The 7,301-nt window shown below is 30.4% G+C and overlaps 1 long non-coding RNA gene across 1 annotated transcript; it reads left to right on the top strand.

The window, feature by feature from the left end:
- The first annotated feature begins 2,406 nt into the window (after positions 1–2,406).
- LOC127853187 (uncharacterized) lies at positions 2,407–5,728 on the top strand. Its single transcript, XR_008036518.1, has 3 exons — positions 2,407–2,564; positions 3,193–3,366; positions 5,512–5,728. It is a non-coding gene; the product is annotated as an uncharacterized LOC127853187 (long non-coding RNA).
- Positions 5,729–7,301: the final 1,573 nt, after the last annotated feature.

Genomic DNA, 7,301 nt, shown 5'->3' with positions numbered 1-7,301 from the left:
TTTTCGTATGTTCATGCGTGTAAGCGATTTAAACCTCACATCCGTCTTACACACTACGTTTCGAAGAAAATGAATCATAACATTTATGTTGAATACACAGCTGTTTCTTAGATGCTTTGAATTTGTTAAAATCATAGTTCTCACTCTTCAAATCATGGAGGAGATATCTATTCGAAGCTCAAACGTTAACACTCATTTAATGTAACAGAGCATTCGCAGAATAATTATTAACGTTCAATGTAATTGATGTCTCCATCCTTGATCTGTGAAAAACATGTTTTTCAGACACTTACAACTGTATATTACTTTAAAATCTTAACCGTCTTAAACTCATTAGGCAAAACTATGTTGAACATTCACGCATAGTTCCTAGTTGCGTTTTTGATCTAATATGATCTTATAAGATGTTCAACCAATTTCATTCAAATGATGTTTCAGAGATGTTTCATAGATCATTCTTAAGAAATGAAACCATCCACAGCCGTGCCGCGTTTCGATCTTAAATGTTTCATAATTTATTTGTGTTAAACCTCATAGCCGTCTTACAGACGTTCCAGCAATTTTCAATCTTGAATTAAATGCGGCGGTTTGTTTTATCTTTGAAGACGTTTACGTAGGAATACGTTTTTCAACTCAATGCTGTGTCCATTAGGTCCATCATATTTTAAAACGTCGACATGCATTTTATCAAACAGCTGTGATCAAGATACTATAAATATATATATAGTATATATGTATAAAAACTCAATCCATCACAAACGTTTTAGATCACGCGTTACAAACATGTTTCGTAGATGTTGGAATAAAAGTACACACTTTATCTCAAAGGCAAAATGTAGATATATATATATATATATATATATATATATATATATATTGCCCAAAAAAATCCATAACACATATTTCTTATTAGATTATTACATGCGTGAAAAGGGGGAATATACATTCTTTAATCAGTGTTTGGTAATACTTTCGTTATGCCTTATGAAACCTTACGTACTTGTACATAATATTCCATCACGATGGGCAAAATTGAATTATAGATGGGAAAAAATGTGATACGCAACCTAGAGTGACTGATAAAAAAGCAGTGTCAGCAACTGGCCTTTAATCGTTAGCTTAATGTTTAGCCTTACATTAATTGCCATTGTCTGTGAGTGAGACATATATCGATACCGAAAAATACGGTAAACGAAGAAAAACTTTTCTATTAATAGAGATGTGACGTCAAATACCCATTGCAAATGTTCATTCAGTTTCTGATATTTTTATAAATAGTGTTACATAAAGCAATGATAGATATATTCAATAAACAAACGAACCATCCAAACTAAGTATAATTAAAAAAGGAAAAAATTGTTTTTATTAACTTTTTTAAAACGCTTAACAACATTAATACAGCTGTCATTTTTCAACGTTTACACCATTTCGTATTCATATGTTTTACTTTGAAAAATGGTAGTTAAAAAAATTAATGTCATTTCTATTTTCAATTTTGCGCTTCGTTTATTTAAAACACGCGCAGATAGCTATTTAAAAACATACGACATGGTATGATATAACTATTGTATACACAATAACACATGTAAAGCAGCTCGTGCTACTCTGGATAATGTCATTTTTAAATAATTGTTTAATCATATTTAAATAGATTTTCTCAATAACGATACTAACACATGTCAGTAGTATATTAAGACTACTAATACATCATTATAAATGAAAAACAGACTTTTATTGGGAACCTCAATATTCCATACGAGGGATATGTAACCATAATTTGTATTGGTGTTGTTATGAATATAGGCTATAGTTGTATGGATATTATTAATATCTTCTTATTGCTGTCTTTAATCATCAGAATATGTCCCTGTACCACGAGGTCGAATGTTGGTGTGGAAATGTGCCAGCGATCTATTATCCGTGGAGGGAAGAAGCTTGTGATCGTCTTTGTTATCCAGATAGTAGGCCGTGTGGAGGTGAAGGACTACTCTCTAGCGTCTATAGAATCGAAGGTATAATTAAACGTAAATACTAAGCATTACCGAGCATATTTTTACCCACATCACTCTTTGAAAGAATCCCGATGTTAAAATTGAAGCGAATATCTCACTTAAGATATACTGACTAAATATTTTAAAAATCATGCAGTATCTCAATACATTATATATATTACAAAGTGGAATCACTGTTAATTTGTTTATGAAAAATGTATAATTGTACCTAATTAATGAACCTGCATTTTTTGTTATTTAAAGCAAATGGACAATATCGTTTAAAATATTATTCGATAAAATTTAATCGATTGCCTGTTAGACTAAACCTGTTTCTTACATCTGTCTTGTAAGTTGAAAAAGCGACCAAGCACATCATATGATTTTTGTCTATGTTAGGCTGTGTGTTCCCCCCTAAAATTCTGAATGGATTGTACACTCTACTGAACACAAAGAACACCTCGTACGGATCGCTGGCAGAAGTGACATGTCATACTGGATATGAGTCAAATGTTAGCCAGATAATGTGCCAAGCAAATGCTACGTGGCAAGCAGCAATTTGCAACCTAAAAGGTTAGTTTATAACAAAATGTGGATGGTTCCTACTTAAAGTATTTTACTCAGGTCGTTGATATTGTTTGGCATATTGGTAAGCACAAGTGCAAGCGTAAAACGATGGAAAATACTTTTTTCTGTATTTAATCCACAAACATGACAATCGTTTCTAATAAGCAATATATTCACATGTTGGTGATTTTAACGAACAAAAAAGATGATACAATACAACAATGTTGTGTACTTTGCACTGCTTTTACAAACATAATGTTGTGATCTTTTAAACAAATGTGATTTCCGACGGTTAGTTTAACCTGCTGATATTGTGCACATTGTACCGAAATATATTAAGGCAGCAAGGAAAAAAGGTTGGCAGACATTAAAGAAACGTGCTAGTTAAAGCTCATTTTGAAAAAAAAGTTTCTTGAAGTCTGTGCTTCCACGCAAATCTTATTGAATGGAGCAAGACTCTTTTAAACACAACGCACACCATGTTAGGGTCGCTACCAAATGTAACTTGACATACTTAACATGTTTCGAATGTTATTGAGATTTCGTCAAAGTAAAGAGCTCCGTGATCTACAGCATTTGTAGTGTTAATTGAAAGAGCAGTCCAACTAGTGTTGTTTGTATTTTTCTTTTTCAGACTGTGGTTCCATTCCCACAATTCTACATGGAGTTTACACTCTTTCGTACACAACAAGCACCACGTACGGATCGCAAGCAAATGTGACATGTAATGCTGGATATGAATCGAACGTTAGCCAGATTATGTGTCAGGCAAATGCGATTTGGGAGACAGCATACTGCGCTTTAAGAGGTAAACATATATAACAGTTAAGACCTTCCTCAATTTTTTACACACGTTTGTGAAGTTAACATTGATAACACACACGTTTCTAAAGAAAGCGATGTTTCTTTTGGGAATTTATTTACTGCAGTTACAAATAACCGAATGAAAAAATTGAAAAAATGTAAATATCTATATTAAAAGATCGATTGGATAATAAGAGTATTGATATTTATCAACTCTCGTTCAATTAAGTGCTTAACGTTCATCAACATATATACAAATCATGCAATCAAAGCAACTATTTTAACATGTAATTGGCAAATACTGCTTGGTATAAAGCAAACTGAGTTGCTTAAGGATAATATGTATTTCTTAAATATTTGTGTGCCTTTTTCAATTCTTCAAAAAAAATAAAATTCTGTGCATAAGCCTGTTTGATTGCATTACACTACATATACTACGCAGTATAAAGGAATGTTGTATTGATAACGTTATGTATGACACTTAAAGCAGTTTTGAATAGTTTGACATCTTGTTAAGTACATTTCCAATGCGTGTTATACTGATTGTTTTAGTGTAAAGACTTTTGAATACCGAGAGATGCTTTATTTGTAAAAATATATATTTAACAAAAAATGCATTTAAGATTTGGTAGGTTATGTTATTTAAAGAAACTGATTATTATCGCCTTTATTTATTTTTGTTTGATACAATAGATACTAAAGTAATTAAATTTTACTCATCGAGCGAAGTAGTAATTAAGATCAAATAATAAATCAAAAACAGTATGTTTACATGTGTGTCCGAAAATTTATTACTTTGTTAGGTTTGTTTTAATCATGAACGAAATAGTTCTCGATTGTTATCAGGGCCCGTATTCACCAAACAATTCTTAGACTTCAGTCTAAGAATAAAGAAAATTCTTTATATTAGAATATTAAAGAATTTCTTTAATTTTGACTCAAACTCTGCGGTAAACATCTTTTTATATATTATTCATCATATAGAACATTTTGTAAATGACATAATCACCAGTGGAGGCCTGTATATATTCAAACACTGAACACATTTTTCTTGGTTCTAAGTCTTTTCTTTATTCTTAAGCTTTATTCTTAAGTCAAAGAATCGGTTGGTGAATACGGGCCCAGGTAACACTTACTGGATCCTGGTTTGTATTACGACGTAAGTCGACGAGGTTGATCTCGGCTAGTTGCGAAATAGGCCGATAAGTTACACTTGTATGACACTCTATGATTAATAGGTGATTTTTTTTTAAATCGCTTGTTGTTAATTTAGCAATAGCATTTTACCGGTATTGACCTTTATCAACAGTATTGGCGACATATTTGTTTTAGTAAAGTAGGTTTTTAACATGAATTAACATTATGTATTCTTATCATGCGTAAATTGAATCATTGCGATCATACAACATACTATGTTTTCCGTTTACATAATGTGTTAAATAAGTGTTAATAAATAAACTGAAATATAAACAATATTGCAGATAAACTGCACGATACGTTCGGAAAATCAAATAATTACATGAATGGTGCACCTATGTTGAATATTGCTAGTTATTGTAATCAAGTCTTTAAGTTATAGCGTATAAAGAATGTATAACTAAACATTAATGAAGCTTTCTTGTGAGCACTAAAATTACAACCGACGCCGAATATCTGCTTGTAAATAAATCTCTTGTTCGTTCAGATGATAGTTGACCAGCTTGCTCAGTTGAGAGCGTGCTAGCGAGTACTGAATCGATTTTTGTTCAAATCCCTCTGGAGGCGTGTGCATTAAATAAAAAATACATAATACAAACAATTTACAATTATATATATATATATATATATATATATATATATATATATATATATATATATATATATATATATACATAGTTATAGTTATCTAGTTCTATATAGTTATATATAGTTATATAGTTAAAGATTTATATAAGGATATAATTATATAATATAAAACATAATTTAATATAAAGATGTATAACTATATAATTATATCCTTATATAAATCATTAACTATATAACTATTATAACTATATATAACTATATAACTATATAACTATATATATATATATATATATATATATATATATATATATATATTGTTATAGTTATAGTTACAGTTATAATAGTTATATAAATTGTGTATTAGTTTCAGGTTACGAGCATATCGGCTGTTTCTCAGCATACCGGATTGAAAGCCTTTCTGACGCAAAATCATTCGACGCGTGTTTAAATAACTGCAGAAATTTCAGCTATGCCTTGATCATAGTAACTTGTAGCTTTAACATTTTTCAACATGACGCTTCTTTTTATATCATAAATTATTAAAAGGATTTTAAGAAAGTATTGGATTCATCTACATTACTAACTCCTGCGTAATTGATTATATTTATATACCCGTTTCATATAATGATTTACTGTTAGTATATCTTTCAATTGTATTCGCAAAACAGCCATGCTTGTGTATACACTTGTTAATGATAGCTCAATGAAATCGATTTCTTTTATATAGACATCTATACCTATATTTTTAACGTCTTTTTGTGTAATTAAACATTAGCAATTTAATAAAGCGTTATGATCAGCTAATTGATGACAAATCGTTTAACTCCTTACTCTGTATATTCCGTATTACCACTGATCTTAATCGTTATTTCCTTGGATTTTTGCAAGATACATAGCTACCTTTCTACAGACATAAACAGCAATTAAGCATCGGTTTTTTGCGAAGCCTAGTGTTTTGAAAAAAAGTCAAAATCATGCCGGATAATTTTCACTACAATGCACATTTATAAAAGCGTTTCAAACTAACCGCTAATGTTTACTGTACAAAAACGAAAACACGCATTTTTTGACATAATATTTACTAATTTTTACTCAAAACTGAGATATTATTGAACTTCAAAATATTATTTATGGTACCTCCGGAATAAACAAGTAAACGATGTCAAATTTTATGCAATAACTTAACGTGGTTAAAATAATGGACTCATGATTGATGAATATAAGCTTATTACGATGCCAGAAACTAGTTTTATTTATAATACGTCCACTTAGCCTTGTCAGAATTCCCCAACTACTAGTTAAAAATACTTCAGTATTGCTAATCAAGATTTGCCTTCCCCAAAATATATTGAGCTTGTTCCATACCTTTAATAAGGACGGTATAATAAGTCCTACATATGGAGTCAAATGAATTCAACTCAATCCATTTGGATTCTGTAGCGGATATAGTCATTTTTGAGGTGTCTGAATTTATGAATGTGTATCATTACCCTGAAATGCATTGTAGGAATAATGTGGCATAATAGTAAATTTACTCAAAGATCTTTATTGAAGAGTAAATACGAATTTTTAAATATGAAGTTTAACATATCAAACATTTTTTTGTCTTTTTTCGATATTTTTCTTTACATGTTTAAGCATAATTGAATTGTAGATGACTATGACTTGCTTTCAAAATTTATTAAAACAGCCAGTTCATCATCAGAGGACATAATGTAGAAAAAGCCTGTGCACTAAGTAAAGTTATTTATGAATGAATATGCATAAATTAAGTGTGATGGGTGAGATCTTATTTAAATATTGTTAAACAAATCTCACAACAAGCATCAATAAGTTAAATTATAACACAAGTATTTTTTATTTTTCCATAAGTCAACGACGAGTTCTGCCAAGTGTTATTGTCATATTTCAAGAAAATGTCGTCTGCTTATCTTTGTGATTATTGTTATCGGACATATCTCATGTTACTATCATTCACAAACAGAAATGTGTGTGTAGCTGGTCGTAAGGTATTTATATATATGCTCATATGAGTTCATACATTATTTTTTTGCGGACGTTTTTGAATGCAAAGCGTTTATATATACTCAGTCCCGAGGACGTCTGACAAAAGCTCATTCGCGATTAACTAAATGATCGCTGAACTGTTTCACA

This window comes from Dreissena polymorpha, chromosome 12 (genome assembly GCF_020536995.1).
Source record: "Dreissena polymorpha isolate Duluth1 chromosome 12, UMN_Dpol_1.0, whole genome shotgun sequence".
Classification (NCBI taxonomy): Eukaryota; Metazoa; Mollusca; class Bivalvia; order Myida; family Dreissenidae; genus Dreissena; species Dreissena polymorpha.
Note: the sequence above shows the minus strand (reverse complement) of the source record. Positions and strands in the feature narration are given on the sequence as shown.